Source organism: Schistocerca piceifrons, chromosome 2 (assembly GCF_021461385.2).
Source record: "Schistocerca piceifrons isolate TAMUIC-IGC-003096 chromosome 2, iqSchPice1.1, whole genome shotgun sequence".
Classification (NCBI taxonomy): domain Eukaryota; kingdom Metazoa; phylum Arthropoda; class Insecta; order Orthoptera; family Acrididae; genus Schistocerca; species Schistocerca piceifrons.
In genome coordinates, this window is record NC_060139.1 from 292,019,092 (window position 1) to 292,039,758 (window position 20,667).

The following is a 20,667-nucleotide window of genomic DNA, read 5'->3' on the forward strand; positions in this document are numbered from 1 at the left end:
CAGGCAGCTTCTCAGAGAAAGGTTCATAAGTAACGTGTTTGAACATGCAAACAATACCTGAAAATATAAATTTTATACCCTCAGACTTCAAGAAAAGCATAATAATTCCGATTCCAAAGAAAGCAGGTGCTGACAGGTGTGAGTATTACCGAACTATGAGTTTAATAAATCATGGTTGCAAAATACTGACACGCATTCTTTACATTAGATGGAAAAACTGGTAGAAGCGAACCTTGGGGAACTTCAGTTTGGATTCCGGGGAAATGTAGGGACACACGAAGCAATACTGACCCTGCGACTTATCTTAGAAGAGGCTTCAAGGAAGAGCAAACCTACGTTTGTAGGCTAGAAAGGGTTTTGACAATGCTGTCAAAAGCCTTGAAGTACTCTCTTTGAAATTCTGAGGATAGCAGCAAAAGGCTATTTACAACTTGTACAGAATCTGACGGCAGTCATAAGAGTCGAGGGGCATGAAAGGGAAACAGTGTTTGAGAAGGGAGTGAGACAGGGTTGTAGTCTATCCCCGATGTTATTCAATCTGTAAATTGAGCAGGCAGTAAAAGAAACAAAAGAAAAATTTGGAGTAGGAATTAAAGTTCAGGGTGAAGAAATATAAGTTTCGAGGTTTGCCGATGACATTGTAATTCTGTCAGAGACAGCGAAGGACTTGGAAGAGCAGTTGAACGGAATGGACAGTGTCTTGAAAGGACGATATAAGTAAGTAAAACAAGGATAATGAAACGTAGTCGAATTAAACAGCGTGGTGCTGAGGGAATCAGATTAGAAAACGGGGCACTTAAAGGAGTAAGTAATTTTGCTATGTTAGCAACAAAATAACTGATGATGGCTGAAGTAGAGACGATATGAATTGTAGAGTGGCAATGGCAAGAAAAGTTTCTGAAGCAGAGGAATTTGTTAACATCGAGTATGGCTTTAAGCGTTAGGAAGTCTTTTCTGAAAGTATTTGGATTGCAGTCATGTATGGAAGTGAAACATGGACGATAAACAGTTTCGATAAAAAGAGAATAGAAGCTTTTGAAATCTGATGCTAAAGAAGAATGCTCAGGATTAGATACGTAGATCACATAAGTAGTTCAAAATGGTTTAAATGGCTCTGAGCACTATGGGACTTAACTTCTGAGGTCATCAGTCCTCTAGAACTTAGAACTACCTAAACCTAAGTAACCTAAGGACATCACACACATCCATGCCCGAGGCAGGATTCGAACCTGCGACCGTAGCGGTCGCGCGGTTCCAGACTGTAGCGCCTAGAACAGCTCGGCCACACCAGCCGGCTCATAAGTAATGAGGAGGTACTGAACAGAATTGGGGAGAAAAGAAATTTATGGCACATCTTCACTAAAAGAAGCGAATGGTTGATAGGACACATTCTGTGACATCAATAGTGGTGGAAAGTTTAGGAGTAAAAATCGTAGAGGGAAAAAAAGAGACGAATACAGTATGTAGATTCAAAACCGTGTAGGTTGCAGCAGTTATTTGGAGATGAAAAGATTGGCAGAGTAGCGTGGAGAGCTACATCAAACTAGTCTTTGAACTGATGCTGCAACAACAATAATAGCAACAACAACATGAATTTAATTCTACTGGATAACGAACATAGATCCAGAAAACATGGGAAGCTGTGAGCTACCAGAAATGGTGTGCACGCATAGAAAACAAATATCATCACGTTTTCATTTCTTCACGAAAACTGAATATGCAGAGACTGGCAGAGTAAAACATCTGTAGAGGTTCAGATTCCCAATCTACGCTTTTGCACTTAGAGTTATCAAATCGTATCTGAAACGACAGGATTTCAAAGAAAATCCTTATGGTTCGGATGCCTTCAAACTACTTTCGAAGCAAATTCGGCGATTAATCTTAAATATGTCCTATCTGAGTGGGCGGCTCTGTGGTTATGTGCCAGAGTACTCACTGAAAAGTCTGAGGTTCTCTCCGTAGTCAATGCCTAGACTTTCATGTGTCACTTAGCACTTATTTCATTTCCGACGATTTTGTTCTACATCTACATCCACACTCCGCAAGCCACCTGACGGTGTGTGGCGGAGGGTACCTTGAGTACCTCTATCGGTTCTCCCTTCCTTTCCAGTCTAGTATTGTTCGTGGAAAGAAAGATTGTCGGTATGCCTCTGTGTGGGCTCTAATCTCTCTGATTTTATCCTCATGGTCTCTTCGCGAGATATATGCAGGAGGGAGCAATATACAGCTTGACTCCTCGGTGAAGGTATGTTCTCGAAACTTTAATAAAAGCCCGTACCGAGCTACTGAGCGTCTCTCCTGCAGAGTCTTCCACTGGGGTTTATCTATCTTCTCCGTAACGCTTTCGCGATTACTAAATGATCCTGTAACGAAGCGCGCTGCTCTCCGTTGGATCTTCTCTATCTCTTCTATCAACCCTATCTGGTACGGATCCCACACCGGTGAGCAGTATTCAAGCAGTGGGCGAACAAGTGTACTGTAACCTACTTCCTCTGTTTTCGGACTGCATTTCCTTAGGAAAGAATACTGATGTGAAGAATACTGATGTGAGTGATGGTTCGGAGTGCACGTTAAACTGCCTGGGTATTTCAGATCGGAGATGAGAGGGAGGCAACGACGTACCACCTGAATTAGGACCACGCCTAGGAAAGCTAAAGCACTATCGTGTTCAAACCGGTCTTTGGTTTGATGACGGCTTTGCCCTAGCAGTAGGACATCTGCTCGATTCAGCTCTAGGTTTCGTTGCACGGGGCCGAAGTCTGGTACGACTTCGCGTTGCTCCCGTGCGAGAAGTGAAAGCAAGGTGACATTCGCTGTCGTGACGTCACAGAACCCTCGGTGCTCCAGGGGCGCGCTGGGTGCCACGTCCCGTGTGAGGCGGGCAGACTGCGGTAGATCGCGGATGGGTGCGACCTCGCGCCGCTGCACACAATGGAAGGCGCGACGCGCCGCGCCGTGCCGGGACAGGCAGACAGACCGACAAGCACACACACAGGGTCACGGGCAGCCAACCGGCGCCGGCCGCCGGCTGCCGATGTGTGCAGCGCCGCGGCTCATGGGGCCCACTAGTTAACCCTTCCAATTCTTCACTACTCCGCAGTTCACACGCAAGTGTTTGGCGCGGAGTAAACAGGGTCGCAACAATGGTTCAAATGGCTCTGAACACTATGGGACTTAACTTCTGAGGTCATCAGTCCCCTAGAACTTAGAACTACTTAAACCTAAACTAACCTAAGGGCATCACACACATCCATGCTCGAGGCAGGATTCGAACCTGCGACCGTAGCAGTCGCGTGGTTCCGGACTGAAGCGCCTAGAACCGCTCGGACACCCCGGCCGGCTAAGCAGGGTCGTTTCCACTCTAGGAAAAAAAGAACTCGTAAGTCTTTCGAGCGAATACTGAGTTATCTTATTTTATCAAGATAATCTTTTTCTCCTGTGCAGGTGAGAACCTACAAAATGTTTTGACATTCATAGGAAAATGTTAGTAGTTGAAATACCGCAAAAAGATCTTGCCACAACGAAAAATGACTTTGTTGTTAATGATTACCACCCCAACTGCCTTATCACGTCCGTGACACTCTCTTCCCTATTTCGTGATAATACAAAACGAGATGCCCTTCTCTGAACTTTTTCCGATGTAGTATCTGGTAAAGATTCATTATCACGCAGCAATACTACACGAAAGGGCGGACGAGCTTTAGGTAATTTCCAAGAATGATTGCCTATCGAAGTCGCGGGGTCCAAACGATACATATCGAACGTGCGATGGTAAATCCATCATGCGACTCTGGTGGCGGGCGTTGTGATCAGTTATTTGTGATCATTTTTATGTTTTCCGTCGTCCCCTTAGTAGATCTAAATTACATGCCTCCGCGAATTATTTGTGAGTTGCTAGGGAATCCCAGACGATTTATGTCGTTAGTGGCCGGCCGCTGTGACCGAGCGTTTCTAGGCGCTTCAGTCCGGAACCGCGCTGCTGCTACGTTCGCAGGTTCGAATCCTGCCTCGGGCATGGTTGTGTGTGATGTCTTTAGGTTAATTCTCGGGGACTGATGACCTCAGATGTCCCATAGTGCTTAGAGTCATTTGAATCATTTGAAGTAGGCCATCCGGAATCAGAGACTAAATGTGGTGTCACCGCCAGACACCACACTTGCTAGGTGGTAGCCTTTAAATCGGCCGCGGTCCGTTAGTATACGTCGGACCCGCGTGTCGCCACTATCAGTGATTGCAGACCGAGCGCCGCCACACGGCAGGTCTAGAGAGACTTCCTAGCACTCGCCCCAGTTGTACAGCCGACTTTGCTAGCGATGGTTCACTGACAAAATACGCTCTCATTTGCCGAGACGATAGTTAGCATAGCCTTCAGCTACGTCATTTGCTACGACCTAACAAGGCGCCATTACCAGTTACTATTGATACTGAGTCATGTACAGTCAAGAGCGACGCTCATCATTAATGGATTAAAGTTAAGTATTCCACCAGCTACGTCCGTTTTTCTGAAGTCTAAATTCCTTGTCCTGTTCCAGACCTCACGCCAGCCTGCGTGAGCTAAAACGCGTGCCTTTCGGCTTCCTCTAGTACCCGGTGTTGGCTCTCCTGCCAACTCACAACAGTTAAAGGGATTGCGAGTTTGCAAGCGCCTCGGCGTTCGTCACGGGCATTTTTAAATATCTCTGTAAAGGTGGGCGGATCACACGCTGACGACCTTCACTTATACCTAAGTGCAAGTACAACTGACCTGTGGACAGCTATCCAGCACGTAAATGCTGATGTACTCGCCTTATCAGAGTGGACGCAGAACATAGGTTTGAAATTTAATGCATCTATAACGCAAGCAACCTTAGTCGCTCACAAGAGGCTTACTACCGTTCAGTTCAGAGAATATCTTCAATCCTTAACCCTAAAAGGCACACATACAACCTTCTGTTCTTCTGCAGAGAACTTAGTGATAATTCTAGACTATCACTTAGACTGGGCTGAACAGACATCTGCAATCTGTAAGGAAATATAAAAAAGTATTTCCTTCAGATCTTAGAAAGAAACTGGTAGAGTCACTAATATTCCCCACACTTGATTCTTGTAATTATATTCTGCAAGGGCTTTTGTATGAGAGCTCAAGCTGGCTGGAACAAGAGATGAATACTTGTGTGCAATATATTTGTGACGTTCCCCAATATCGAAAAGATAACTCCTGCCAACGATCGATAATAGTGGCTTCGTATTATAACTATAGAATACTAGATCCTCTGTTTGCTCTATCGTTTTCTCAGTCATTGCACTCCATCTTATTTATTTTCAACTCTTGCAACACTCTCTGAACAGCACAGCAGAAATACTCGTTCTCAACGAATTAAAATCCTCTCTGCACTGTCACGTAACACTGCCATGTGCTCTAAACCATTCTCTGTCTCAGAAACACGACCTAGGAAAAATCACCCTCGAAACCCCTAAGAAATTAAAATCATTTCACACTTCAAAAGGCGGCGAATGATCCACCTTCTATCGTAATACCAGTTCGTCCACATACTTGTCTGCAGCTCTCTCTCGTGAACGTCACCTCCCTTGCAACTTTGCCCTCCCCCTAGTCTATAAAGTTCTCTGTTTGAATTCTGTTCTCTGTTAGCAACTACTGTCATCGACTTTTCAGCCTCCTCCTCTTTCTTTGTCCCTTGCGCTTCCAATGCCTTGAATTAATCTATAGCATTCTTAACGCACTTTATTGTTATTGTGAACTTTCTGTAACATACTTGGTATGTGTTGTTCCTGGTCATATGTAACACAGAGCCTCAAGGCGCTAATCTGGTGAGGCAACATAACTTAAAAATGAATATTACATGTATTTCACACACACACACATACACACACACACAAACACACACACACACACACACACACACACACACACACACACACACACACACTGGATAGACGGGGGATATTCAGCAGGTAAGGAACGATCGGTCGCGAACTGAAAAACACACTAATAATGAAAACTGCTGTATTTGCAACGCGTAGAAACACCTTCCAGCTACTTCTCTACATAGTCAAAATGGTTCAAATGGCTCTGAGCACTATGGGACTTAACTTCTGAGGTCAGAAGTTCTTAGAACTTAGAACTACTTAAACCTAACTAACCTAAAGACATCACACACATCCATGCCCGAGGCAGGATTCGAACCTGCGACCGTAGGGGTCGCGCGGTTCCAGACTGTAGCGCCTAGAACCGCTCGGTCACCCCGGCCGGCTCTACATAGTCGCCGCTCCGACTTGGACGTCTGTCGTAGCGTTGCACCGAATATCCAAAACCCTCGTCATAGAAGGTACCCGCCTGTACTTTCTGACAATTTTCTACGCTGTATATGCCAGTTTGTCGTCTTTGTAGCCAGCGGTTCATCTGAGAAGAGATGAAAATCAGTGTCGTATGGCTAGTGATCAACCACTTCCCATCGAAAACACTGCAGGATCGCCCTCATTGCCCCTGCAGTGTGCGGAGAGAACTTTCATGAAGAAGGAAATGCATCACAGTTACGTCATGTGGGGGCTGCGTGAAATCAGGCGAAATCTCACGGCAGGCACCCATACTTGGCGGGAGAGAGTATTTTCTAGGCATCTTTAGGCGTTCGATGTGCGCTCAACACTTAAGTCCATTTCGCGACTTACTTTCCCAACAGCCCTCGTATATAACATATTTCACATATTTGTACACATATTTCATCCAGATTAGCGAATTTTGCCCTGCAGTTTCATGTGAATTCTGATCAAGCTTGTAATTCCGATGATAACTGATCGCCATTTTGAGAATGGCTGTTGCTTCCAACTGTATGATTTTCCGCTGTTATACACCATGAGACGTGTGACGTGATATGATCTTTGACTCCGAAACACGGTGTGATTGATCCACATAACAACATCGTTGCGACATTGCCTTTCAACCTGGTGCCTGTAACCAGTGGCCCAGCTGACGCTGTTAACACACTGTTGACGCGACGCAATACGGGGCCACACCGCATCCGAGAGTGGCACGGCGCGCTTCTGCAACCGGGGTAAAAAATGATGTCAAGTCAAAACAGGGCGGGAAAAACCGCCCGCCCAGGCTATGCAGTATTTGTCATTGTCCGCAACCAGCACCGAGAGGTATTCCACGACAGTTGTCGACCTGCTGTGGGTCATCAGCCTACTGCCACTTGGCTCCACCTCCCCATTGCTGGTGGACTTCAGATTACTTCAGGCCTCCTACTCGGATCCAGGGTTCGCACTTGCACCACCCTTGCTGCCGAGCCGTCGCCTGCCCTGTTTGCACAATCTCTGCTGGCTGCTGCACACTTGCGTTCGCCAGCCCGTGACGCTGCTTACTACGCTGGGGTCTTCGGTTCGTCTCCGAGCTGAGGTGCTACCTTGCGCTGAGTCGAGCATCTGCGCCAGCGGCATAACCGACTGACTACAGAGCTCGCTGTCGGTGCGACCCCCGCCTGTCGCGGCACTAACCGACCTGCCGACAACGCTTCGTGACCGCAGCGGCCAGCATCGTGATTCCGTGAGCCGGCCGCTTCCTGAGGCCGCGTTCTGAGCTATCCGCGCACCGCCGCCCGCGACCAGCCTGCGCCGCTAAGCGCTGGTTGGTTGGTTGGTTTTGGGGAAGGAGACCAAACAGCGAGGTCATCGGTCTCATCGGATTAGGGAAGGACGGGGAAGGAAGTCGGCCGTGCCCTTTGAAAGGAACCATCCCGGCATTTGCCTGGAGCGATTTAGAGAAATCACGGAAAACCTAAATCAGGATGGCCGGACGCGGGACTGAACCGTCGTCCTCCCGAATGCGAGTCCAGTGTCTAACCACTGCGCCACCTCGCTCGGTGCTAAGCGCTGACAGCAACTGCTGTACTGCTTGTAATGAACAAACAGACGATTGTTTTTCTTACCGATTCTATGACTTTACGACGACCCTCAACCTCACACTATGTACCTGATGCCCCGCCAAACAAGTTACGTCGTCATCGTGACCTGCAGCGACATCTATAAGTACTCAAGCCATATTAAGAACCGCTACAACACAAGTGGCCGACACTTTGCCCTTTGTGGTTTCAAAGTATTCCAAGTCAATTAATTAAAGGAAAAAATACCAACATGCCATTTTCGGACGTTTCTACATGTCCCCCCTTCTCACTGTCGCTCCCGCCTCAAGCTGGAGTAGGGACATCTTACTCCCACAGCATTTTTATGCAAATAATGAGTCGTGTAAATACCACGTTTGGTTGAAATTGCTCCTGAGTTATGTTTTTATGCGGCACCTTTTCATCCCTACCCTCAACCGTAAGGGTATGGGCTGTGTCTTACTGCCACAGTAATTATTTCGAGATGGAAAGTGATACTTGCGCCAAGTGTCGTGGAAATTACTTTAGGCATTACGGGCATGTGATAACAAGTGACTGTAGCTGCATCCGCACCTTTCCCCTAAGGGTGAAATGTCATCGAGACTGTCACCAGGAAGCCTAGTGACCCCGCGAAATATAAATCCGAAACTCAAATCGGTCATTATAGCATATTTCTACAAGTCACTCCATCTTACCTCCATCCCCACTCCTTTGGGTGGTAGATGTATGATACACCCACAATATCTTTATGAAAATAATTATGCGAAAACTGAAAAAAGTAAGGCATATTTATACAAAATCTGGTTGAAATTGATGCGGACGTTCGTGAGTTATGTTTCCGTCAGCCGTGTTTCATCCCCACTCTCACACCCACGGGAAGTAGGTGGTTCTTATTAACACAGCGCTTCTTTCTAGACGGTAAGTGATATGTATACCACGTTTTGTTGTAACTGATCAAATGGTTTAGAAGGAGATGTGGAACGACATACAGGCATTCATTTTAAAATATATGCTATCCTTTTAACCGCAGCTTCGCCTGTGCACGTGTATGCCACACATATTACACACATATTTTCTTTCCGCCTCTCTTCATCTCCTCCTCCCCCCTCTGTCTCCCTCTTCTGTTCTCCCAATCGCTGTCCACCGTCCCCTTATGCCCCCCCCCCCCCCAGTACTTCTGCAGACAGTAAACGTTACGTGTACCAAGTTTGGTAAAAATCGATCCAGGGGTTTAGGAGGAGATGGAAGATACACACAGACAATATTCACTCTACTATTATAAGTACTGAGTAGATATGTCAAGGGCCATACCAGCTCCCTCGTCAGGAGGTCCCCCCGGCCCTAAAAATTAAGCGTCAGGTGTCCTTCCACCCACGTACGTTAGCCAGCACGGCCACAACAACGAGGGCTTCAGGTAGAAGTACATACTCTGAGGGATAAAATTTAAAACTTTATTTGCCACCTCGACATTATCAGCTAGGATTTCAGGGAATGACTAAGCCAGCTGCGAAGTTCGCCGGGTAGCAGCGAAAGTGACGGTTGTGCCATGACTCGTCATCCTCGACCATTCCTTCATCGTAAACAGCAGGGTAATTCGCTTTCTTTACCGCACCACCTCAAGTAGTATCACACAAGCACATCTGTCCTTGACAGATATGATGTCTGTCGTGAAAACTCTTGAAACCAGGAACTGGAACAAGAGAGGGACACCTAAGTCACCACACAAATAGTACACGAGCTAACACTGTGCCGAAACCTCAATAAAGCAGCAGAATTCCCTTTGGTTAAAAATCATTGTAGAATAATTTATAATGGGCGAAGGAAGCAATACCAGAAGGTTAAGGTTACACTACTTAAAGTGATTAAGTGTACCAGATGTAGTAAGGATTGTTCAAAAAATGGTGTGATCTCTAAATGTTCGAATGTTACAATTAAGGATAAATCCATAGTTGCAAGCTTTACAATTTAGTTATGTGCACAGATAGTTAGTGATCATGTGCACTACGTTAGTGAGCGGATTAAAACGTAAACATGACGAAAACACATCTACAGTTATATGAATGTGACGTTTCGGTTTACTATTTTATGCGTGTAGCTGTATTCAATAAAGAACATTCGCTATTGTTGCAGGTGACAATTGATAGCTCGTACATCGATTGGCGCTTTTCACCCTTTTGTGCTGTTTCTTTAATTAAAGACCTTCTGCGGCTTTCAGTAACGTAGTTGCTTTGGTACAACATTTTTTCGTGAAAACAGCAGTAGATTATACCATAATACTCGATAAGTTTTAATCCTCCGTTTTTATATATCACTTCTAGGATTTTTATTATTTCGATCTTTTGCACAAGCAACCGGACAGCTGATGCTATCTTGCCTGGTATTAGCAGTGTTATGGTGAATGTCTGGGCCAAGTACCATAATTACGAGATAGCTGTGTTATTTACGCATTGCATAGTTTGCAAAACTTTCAGATCTCTCTGTGTACTGTTTTGAAGTATTGCTCTCACTGACTTCCAAACGTGGAGGCGTTTTATGGTGGAGGCGTATAGCAAGTTGTTTATGAATACAATATCTAATGCTTTTCATTTGTCACACAACTCTACCCACTCGTTTGTGCTGCGTTCTGATGCACAACACAGATACCTAAATACCTAAGTTTGAACATGCGTTATTTGTTTCAGCGTTTGATACTTCTCAATAGGTCATGACTATCTCTCGGATTTCACCAGCTGGATTCGCGTAATTTCTTCAACTATTGTTGGCAACAATGGTTCAGTAGAACAACTTAATTTGTACAGTGGGACAGGATAAATTTTCTGATGGCTCTGCTTATCTGAATTCTTCTGCTCAGCAGCCATTAAAAATGTACCTGTACAGACAGAACCCAGGGTGAGGATATTAGGTGCTTGCAGGCAGGCTACACACTGCTCTTGCGCCTGATAGTAGGCCATCCGGAATCAGAGAATGTCAAAGCGGTTGCGAGTTTGGAAGCGCCTGGGCCTTCGTCAAGGGCTCTGTCTGCCAGGTACATTTTTAAAAATCTCAATAAAATTGGGGGGGTAAAACTTGGGGTTTTGTCGAGCTGGGGCGGGGAGGGGACGGGGGGGGGGGGGGGAAAGTCTTAGAGGGACCTTTTGTCGTTTTATCCACGCATATCGTAACCCCTAGTGATCACGCCACAGGAGGACACAAAATAGGAGCTCTAAAAAAGTATAAGCACCCTAAGCTGCTTCGGATAAAGTTCAAATTTCGTGTTTCCAACATGTACACGAAAGGGAATATTTCTGTTGGGCTGCGCTCGGAAGTGATCAGATCACGTTTAATGTGGGCACACCCCACAATGCCTTTAGAGAACGTCAAAGGATGTCAGCAGTGTCAAAGGTTGTCAAGGACGTCCTAAGTCACACCCAATGCAAATCTGTAAAGCAACCATCTGTGTGGCGTGCTTATAATCATGTATTATTTATATTTTAGAACAATTAATCTGTAAAAAAACGCACCACATGTTGTAATGAAAGCGTGAAAACCGTCTGAAAATGAATCGTAATGATTCGAAACCGGTAACGGTACCTTTTGAATAAAGGAACTGAAAATAAATTTGTGGCTGGTTGCTGTCTCAACACCATCATCATTTTTCTTCAAATAACTGCCACAGTCTCCAACCATGTCATCACATGACAAAATTGCAAAAAGAGTTTCTGTTTGGCTGCGTAATGCTTTTTACATCTTTCAATTACGAATCGCCATCCGTAGCATGATGAACCAGACATCTATCCTTGGTGGACTACCCTAGTTACGTTGCGGAACAGCAAGAAAAACAATTCCCAGCAGAGCGCATGTGCAGTTAAATCCGGTCGGCGAGCGGCTACACTGCCTCTGGCGAGATGCCAGTGGACGTGTCGCTATGATACGAAGCACAGAGAAGTTTAATGAGCGGCAGGTATCACTACTAACGCACGCACAGCTCACTGTATATGGCGAAGCCGGGAACAGTTCATTACCTCGCAGAGAATGAATAAAAAAGCAATTGGTGACAAAAATGAAATCATGACAGTCGTAGATTACCTTCACTCTATGTCGTGCATCACGGACTCTGTCCCAGTGATTCTCTGCATACTTTCGTATCTGCCTTCATTACCCGTCACTGTCTAATGATGGCCCGGTGAACTGATAGTTTCCTACTGTAGAGCAAAGGAAGAATTGATTAGCATAACCTATGGAGTTTGAAAATACGTATCCTCCACATCTCACCTGTCATTGTGACACTTTGTTACTTAAAGTACACATGTCGATTTATTTAATTACCGAAGCACAGTTAACAGTATTACTTTAGCATTACTTTTACATCACAATTGAGATGTGACACGAAGACTGCTAATGGCTATCCATATTGAGTTACAGTGTTCAACGATGTATTTTCTCATTGTGATAATCAGAACAGCATGCGTATGCATTACGTACAGTCGTCCTCTTAGGACTGAAAGGATGCAGAAGAAAAAATCCATCGTGGTAGGCTTCAGAATAAGCTTACAACACCCTCAACAGGAAACCTTATACATTCGAGTGACGCTTGTTGGTTACAAACGGGATGCAGTCTGTCTTACACCAGATTAACGTCAGACTGAAACATGGAATTAGAGTTCGTTATAGACTTTCTATTATGGGTCCTAAGCTAGCTTCCTTCTGTTCGGCAAAGCTAGAGATTCTGCACCTCAGCACATATATGGCGCCAAACATTAGTATTATAACACAATTGTCCTGTCTTGATCACAAATATTTTTTATTGAATCACGTAGTTTACACGACAAGAATTATGTATCAGAAAACAACACTGCGGGTAAGCTATATTAACACAATTGCGGTCGTCTTCTGGTACTTTTTGTTATTTGAAGATGGCAGGCGAAATACGTAAGAAGTAATTTTTAAAAAAAGTTCAATTACAACGTTGTTTTTGCAGAAGGAACAGCAACTTCATTCGATGTTACAATTGCTTTAATTTTCTGTCCTAATTGCATTGCCCGCATCTCGTGGTCGTGCGGTAGCGTTCTCGCTTCCCACGCCCGGGTTCCCGGGTTCGATTCCCGGCGGGGTCAGGGATTTTCTCTGCCTCGTGATGGCTGGGTGTTGTGTGCTGTCCTTAGGTTAGTTAGGTTTAAGTAGTTCTAAGTTGTAGGGGACTGATGACCGTAGATGTTAAGTCCCATAGTGCTCAGAGCCATTTGAACGATTTGAACCTAATTGCATTCACATTTGAATTAATGGTTGACTAGTTTAGAACGTATTTGTTGGTTTCAAATCATTACCGTAGCGTATATTGGCGTTATTCCGCATAGCAAGCACTTGCGGTTGAATTTAATCGTGGCTCAAGTCTTAGATGTATGTACCTTCTTCACGTTGGCACAAGCTGTCCGACTAAGACCTATGACAGATCTAAATTTATCCGAAAGTGATTGTTGTGCGGAATAATGGCGACATACGCTAAGATAATGGTTTGAAAATGAACAAACACGATCGAAACGAGTCACCATTAACTCAAATGTGAACGCAGCCAAGGTATAAAATTAAAGAAATAGTATGAAAATATATATCTGTGAACAAGACAGGACGATTGTGTTGCATCAGTGCAACCATGACCGCTGTATTGCATGTCACTTTTACGTAATATATTTCCAAACATTACTGAGGAACAATTTCTGTTCGTGAAACGCAAGACATGTGTCAAGCTACTTCTTTTTAGCTAGTTTGCATTTGTTTGTTACCTGATTGCCAGCGCTGTGTGGATGTAAAATATCCTTTACTGCAGTTCGCTGTAAGATTGTTTCATAATTGGAATCGAGAAATTGTCCGACCAGTAAACTCAAACATTTGACAATTCATAAACGTCCCTTCCCGAGAGTCGACCAGTCTCAGCTCACATAGCCGGCCGGTGTGGCCGTGCGGTTCTAAGCGCTTCAGTTTGGAACCGCGCGACCGCTACGGTCGCAGGTTCGAATCCTGCCTCGGGCATGGATGTGTGTGATGTCCTTAGGTTAGTTAGGTTTAAGTAGTTCTAAGTTCTAGGGGACTGATGACCTCAGAAGTTAAGTCCCATAGTGCTCAGAGCCATTTGAACCAATCTCAGCTCACAAACTACCAGCTGGCAGTGACTAGCTATTTCTCCGCTTCATCCTTTTTTTCAGGTGTGGTAACCCGGCGTAGGGCGCTGCAGAGCTTATGTTAAGTTTGGAAAGGAGACAGGTACCGACAGAACTGACGCTGTGAACAATTTATTGGCGCGTACTACCACGGCAAAGTGAAAGATTCACCCATTTTGAAATACGTTGTATTCGGAGGCATTTTTGTGATCTGTGCGTTCTTTCACAGTGCAGTGGCAGCCATCACGAACTCGTCCTATATTGCAGAAAACAAACTATGCTTCAGCAGTATGTGTTGACCTAAAATTAAAAGTACGCATTTATTTGTTTCAGATTATCCTGCACAAGCGCTGTTTCATGTAAGTACAGTTTTAAACATTTTTTACTTTAATTTGATTACCTTTATTATTACTGTACGCAGCCTAAATATCTTAATAATTTATATCAGTCTTTTGGAGACTTTCTGATATTCAGTGCAATTAATCTGAAACTTCTTGGCAAATTAAACCTCTGTGACGGACCGGGACTCGATCATGGGACCTTTGCCTTTTGTGGGCAATTGCTGTGAGAACTGAGCTACGCAAGCATGACTCCCGATCCACTCTCAGAATTTTACTTCCTTCACTACCTCACTTCCTACCTTGCCAAACTGCGCAGAAGTCCTTCTGCATAATTCCTGGGCCTAGTACTCTGCGGAGACATGACTTAGCCACAGCCTAGCGGATTGCTTTCGCTCTGAGGGCGAATCTCGAGTCGTGCTTTGATACTCGAGTTGGCAGGCGCAGCATTTGCCCGCCAAATCAAAGATCACAGCTTCGAGTCGCGGTTCAGCACAAAGTTTTAATCTGCCAGAAAGTCTGACGTCGGCGCACACTCCGCTGCAGTCATGTTTAGTGAACCATGTTCCGACTTATATTTATATAGTGTGACTTATTTAGGGGGATACGAGTGCCACATGCTGTTTCTGAATGTGCGCCATGTGTTTTCTGTAAGTATCTCTGGCCCATTATCTTCGCCAGCAACAGGGTGATTGAAATACTTCAGCTTGACATGTGTCTGGTGCCTGGATGCGGCATTGCCAGGCAGTAAGCTGTATGCCAGGCGTGCTTCGTTATCAATGTAGCTTATAACTCCACACCACGTTACGTGATCTGGGCATACTGCTACCGAAGAATCTGTCCAGTAGCGGCCACTGGATGCCGCATCCTGTAGCCGTTACTCGACTCGCTCAAGCGTAGATCTCACATATTTTAATTTCACGGTACAAAATATCAACATTGATGTGGATCAATCACCCATTGTCCTACAGTCCTTTAATCAGCACAGATCACTCTTTTCGCTCTTGGCACAGTGACATGGCAGTTTCCGCCACATAGGCCACCTTAATATTACACAGACTATCCAGTGGCCACATTCTCCTTCGTTGCCAATTACTCTGAACGATAGCTTCCCATTTTGCAGTTTCTGTAACAGTGCCCTACTTTACTATCACACACTTTTGTGTTGCTACTGGCTTTTTGAGCCACATCTCACATTTCTTTCCTCTAGCTTGTGTAGACATGAAACATCTTGCTATAGCATTATGTTTTTAATTAGCCGTACAGGCAAGATATCTGCATATTTATTCAACAAATAACTAGCCAAGCAAAAAGCCACATTTTACAGACTTGTAACACAGACCAATCGGTCTCCCTTACAGGTATTCACTCAAACTACCGTTGACCTCACACAGTAAACCATCTGAAAGTCATCAGCGAAATTACTGACCAGAACAATGAGACTCAACTATCACTTCCTTCTGTATACACAAATACAGAATTTTTCGGTCAGTATGAACAGAATCAGTTCCAACGGCCTTCAAAAACACAGCATTCATTTGATCTGTGTTTGAATACTGACAGGCATCCCGATGGATATCTATCTCGATGCTACAGATTAGACTATTAGGTGTATTTTTGGTTCCATACATCAATAGTAAGAATGTCCTCCGAGATGTACATGTCAAAAAACAAGAATACGCTACAAATCTTTACAAAGGACAGACATGCTAATTTTCCTTCCACGGACTCAAAGCGAAATGGTTCTCACGGACGTGGAATAAAACAAAAAAACTCATAAACATATTTTAAGTTGAAAGCTAATAACAAAATTGTCTCAAATATGTAAATGTACAGTACACATATGATAATTCTTAGTCTGCTGTACCGACGCAACACCAAAGAGAAAAAAGTTTACAACACTTACTTACATTGACCTGATTAATTCACTGAATATGTGAAGAGGCATTTCCAGTAATGCTCACATTATCTGATATTATTAATAATATACAGGGTGTTACAAAAACGTACGGCCAAACTTTCAGGAAACATTCCTCACACACAAATAAAGAAAAGATGTTATGTGGACATGTGTCCGGAAACGCTTAATTTCCATGTTGGAGCTCATTTTAGTTTCGTCAGTATGTACTGTACTTCCTCGATTCACCGCCAGCTGGCCCAATTGAAGGAAGGTAATGTTGACTTCGGTGCTTGTGTTGACATGCGACTCATTGCTCTACAGTACTAGCATCAAACACATCAGTACGTAGCATCAACATGTTAGTGTTGATCACGAACGTGGTTTTGCAGTCAGTGCAATGTTTACAAATGCGGAGTTATCAGATGCCCATTTGATGTATGGATTAGCACGGGGCAATAGCCGTGGCGCGGTACGTTTGTATCGGGACAGATTTCCAGAACGAAGGCATCCCGACAGGAAGACGTTCGAAGCAATTGATCGGCGTCTTAGGGAGCACGGAACAGTCCAGCCTATGACTCGCGACTGGGAAGACCTAGAACGACGAGGATACCTGCAATGAACGAGGCAATTCCTCGTGCAGTTAACGATAAACCTAATGTCAGCGTCAGAGAAGTTGCTGCTGTACAAGGTAACGTTGACCACGTCACTGTATGGAGAGTGCTACGGGAGAGCCAGTTGTTTCCGTACCATGTACAGCGTGTGCAGGGACTATCAGCAGCTGATTGGCCTCCATGGGTACACTTCTGCGAACGGTTCATCCAACAATGTGTCAATCCTCATTTCAGTGCAAATGTTCTCTTTACGGATGAGGCTTCATTCCAAAGCGATCAAATGGTAAATTTTCACAATCAACATGTGTGGGCTGACGAAAATCCGCACGCAATTGTGCAATCACGTCGTCAACACAGATTTTCTGTGAACGTTTGGGCAGGCATTGTTGGTGATGTCTTGATTGGGCCCCATGTTCTTCCACCTACGCTCAATGGAGCAGGTTATCATGAATTGATACGGGATACTCTACCTGTGCCGCTAGAACATATGCCTTTACAAGTACGACACAACATGTGCTTCATGCACGATGGAGCTCCTGCACATTTCAGTCGAAGTGTTCGTACGCTTCTCGACAACAGATTCGGTGACCGATGGATTGGTAGAGGCGGACCAATTCCATAGCCTCCGCGCTCTCCTGACCTCAACCCTCTTGACTTTCATTTATGGGGGCATTTGAAAGCTCTTGTCTATGCAACCCCGGTACCAAATGTAGAGACTCTTCGTGCTCGTATTGTGGACGGCTGTGATACAATACGCCATTCTCCAGGGCTGCATCAGCGCATCAGGGATTCCATGCGACGGAGGGTGGATGCATGTATTCTCGCTAACGGAGGACATTTTGAACATTTCCTGTATCAAAGCGTTTGAAGTCACGCTGGTACGTTCTGTTGCTGTGTGTTTCCATTCCATGATTAAAGTTATTTGAAGAGAAGTAAGCGTTTCCGGACACATGTCTACATCACATATTTTCTTTCTTTGTCTGTGAGGAATGTTTCCTGAAAGTTTGGCCGTACCTTTTTGTAACACCCTGTATACATATCAGTCGGTTATAGTAAGAAATTCGTCAAACGAATAGGAGTTGCCCACCAGTGAATCCTTTAGGCTGCTCTTGAACTGAACGTCATTAGTTAAGCTTTTCGTGGTTGCTGGCAAGTTATTGAAAATGTGCCTTCCTGACTAATGAACACCTTTCTAGACAAAAGTAGAAGCCGATCGGGGCGGAGGCTATGGGGCTGCAGCCTGCCCTCAAAGAGAGAGGGGGAGGGATCCTTTCAAACATACCTTTCACATTTAACAGTCTCAAAGATTTCCTCGCTATGGTAGTTGGTATTACACTGAAGCGCCAAAGAAACTGGTATAGCCATATATATAATCAAATACAGAGATATGTAAACAGGCACAATACGGCGGTGCCCTCAGCAACACTTGTATAAGACAACAAGTATCTGGTGCCGTTGTTAGATAGGCTACTGCTGCTGCAATGGCAGGTCACCAAGATTTAAGTGAGTGTTTCAACGTGGTGTTATAGACGGCGCACGAGCGATGTGACACAGCATCTCCGAGGTGACGATGAAGAGGAGATCTTCCCGTACGACCATTTCACGACTGTGACGTGAATATCAGGCATCCGGTAAAACATCAAATCACCGCTGCGGCCGCGACCAACGACGACTGGAGAGAAACGTTCAACGCGACAGAAGTGCAACCCTTCCCCAAATTGCAGCAGATTTTAATGCTGGGCCCTCAACAAGTATCAGCGTTCGAACCATCCAACGAAACATCATCGATATGGGCTTTCGGAGCCGACGGCCATGTAGTGTACCCTTCAGGACTGCACGACACAAAGCTTTGCGCCTCACCTGGACTGGTGATGACTGGAAACATGTTTCCTGGTCGAACGAGTTTCGTTTCAAATCGTATCGAGCGGATGGATGTGTACGGGTATGGAGACAACTTCATGAATCCATGGACCCTGCATATCAGCAGGGGACTGTTCAAGCTGGTGGAGGCTCTGTAAAGATGTGGGGCGTGTGCAGTTGGAGTGATATGGGATCTTTGATACGTCTAGACACGACTCAGACAGGTGACACGTACATAAGCATCCTGTCTGATCATCTGCATCCGTTCCTGTCCATTGTGCATTCCGACGGACATGGGCAATTCCGGCAAGACAGTGCGACACGCCACACGTCCAGAATTGCTACAGATTGGCTCCAGGACCACTCTTCTGAGTTTAAACAGTTCCGCTATCCACCAAACTTCCCAAACATGAACATTATCTTTCAGAAGATATCTCCACCCTGTCGTACTCTTACGGATTTATGGACAATCCTGTAGGATTCATCGTGTCAGTTCCATCCAGCACTACTTCAGACATTAGTGGAGTCCATGACACGTCGTGTTGCGGCACTTCTGCGTGCTCGCGGGGACCCTACACCAGTTTCTTCGGCTTTTCAGTTTATAACAGATTGAGGAAATACCTTCGTTTATTCTAGAGAATTTGGTGACGGCACTGTGATACAAAATTTCAACGAGCTCAGCCCACCACCGCCTCTCCGTTCAAAATCCTAGATTAGACTTTGGTTCCCAGTTGCTCGAGTCTTGATTATTCAGGACTCTTTCCTGCTAATACGCTTTGTTCCCTATCAGAGGGATACGATTTCAACGATTTTGCAGAATTTCCTGTTAACACAAAAATAACCTTATTTACTTAAAAGAATATTGTGATTTACATAGTCAAATGCCTGTGACAAATCGTAAAATATACCAGTTGCCTGTAATTTACTGTCTGAAGAATTAAGTACATTCTCGCTGTATGTATAAATAACATGAACGTCCAGTCACTCGTTGGTCAGTGTGGTGTAGCAATAGAAGACAACAAAAGGAAATCTGAAGTTCTAGGTGACTTCTGTACATAAGAAAGTTGTAAGAACGGCCCCTCAAAATTACAGACCAGTATCCTTATTTTCGGTTTGCTACAGAATCCCTGAACATAGTCTCGTTTCGAATATAATAAATTTCCTAGAGATGGAAAAGTTTCTGTCCACAATTCAGCACAAATTTAGAAAGCATCGCTCGTGCGAAACTCAGATAGTCCTTTTATCACATGTTATACTGCGAACTATGAGGGGCAACAAGCAGATTCCATATTTCTTGATTTTCGCAAAACATTTGACACAGTGCCCCATTCCAGGCTGTTAACGAAGGTACGAGCATATGGTGTAAGTTCACAAATATGTGAGTGGCTCGAACACTTCTTAAATAATAGAACCCCAATATATTGTCCTCGACGGCGAGTGTTCGTCAGAGACGAGGGTATCGTCAGGAGTGCCCCAGGAAGTATTGTAGGACCGCTGCATTCTCTATATACATAAATGATTTGGCTGTCAGAATGGGTGGTAATCTGCAGTTGCTGACGATGCTATGGTATACAGTAATGTGTCGACGTTGAGTGACTGTAGGAGGATACAAGATGACTTAGACAAAATTTGTAATTTATGTGATGAATGGGACCTAGATCTAAATGTATAAAAATACACGTTAATGCGGATGTGTAGGAAAAACAAGCCTATAGTGTTCGGATACAGCATTAGCAGTCTCCTGCTTGACATAACCACGTTGTCTAAATGTCCGGCCGTAACGCTGGAAAGTGAGCATATGAGGATTCTGGTAGGAGAGGCGAATGGTCGACTCCGGTTTATTGACAACATTTTAGAAAAGTGTGGTTCATTTGTAAAGGAGACTGCATATTCCACGCTAGTGTGACCTGTTCTTGAGTACTGCCCGAGTGTTTATGATCGGTACCAGAT

At 44.7% G+C, this 20,667-nt stretch overlaps 1 long non-coding RNA gene across 1 annotated transcript in view; it reads left to right on the forward strand.

The window, feature by feature from the left end:
- The window catches only part of LOC124777087, a 502,342-nt gene that overhangs the window by 385,493 nt on the left and 96,182 nt on the right, over positions 1-20,667 (forward strand). Inside the window, exon 4 of the long non-coding RNA XR_007015682.1 lies at positions 14,342-14,367. This is a non-coding gene — a long non-coding RNA (uncharacterized LOC124777087). The remainder of the gene's footprint in view (positions 1-14,341; positions 14,368-20,667) is intronic.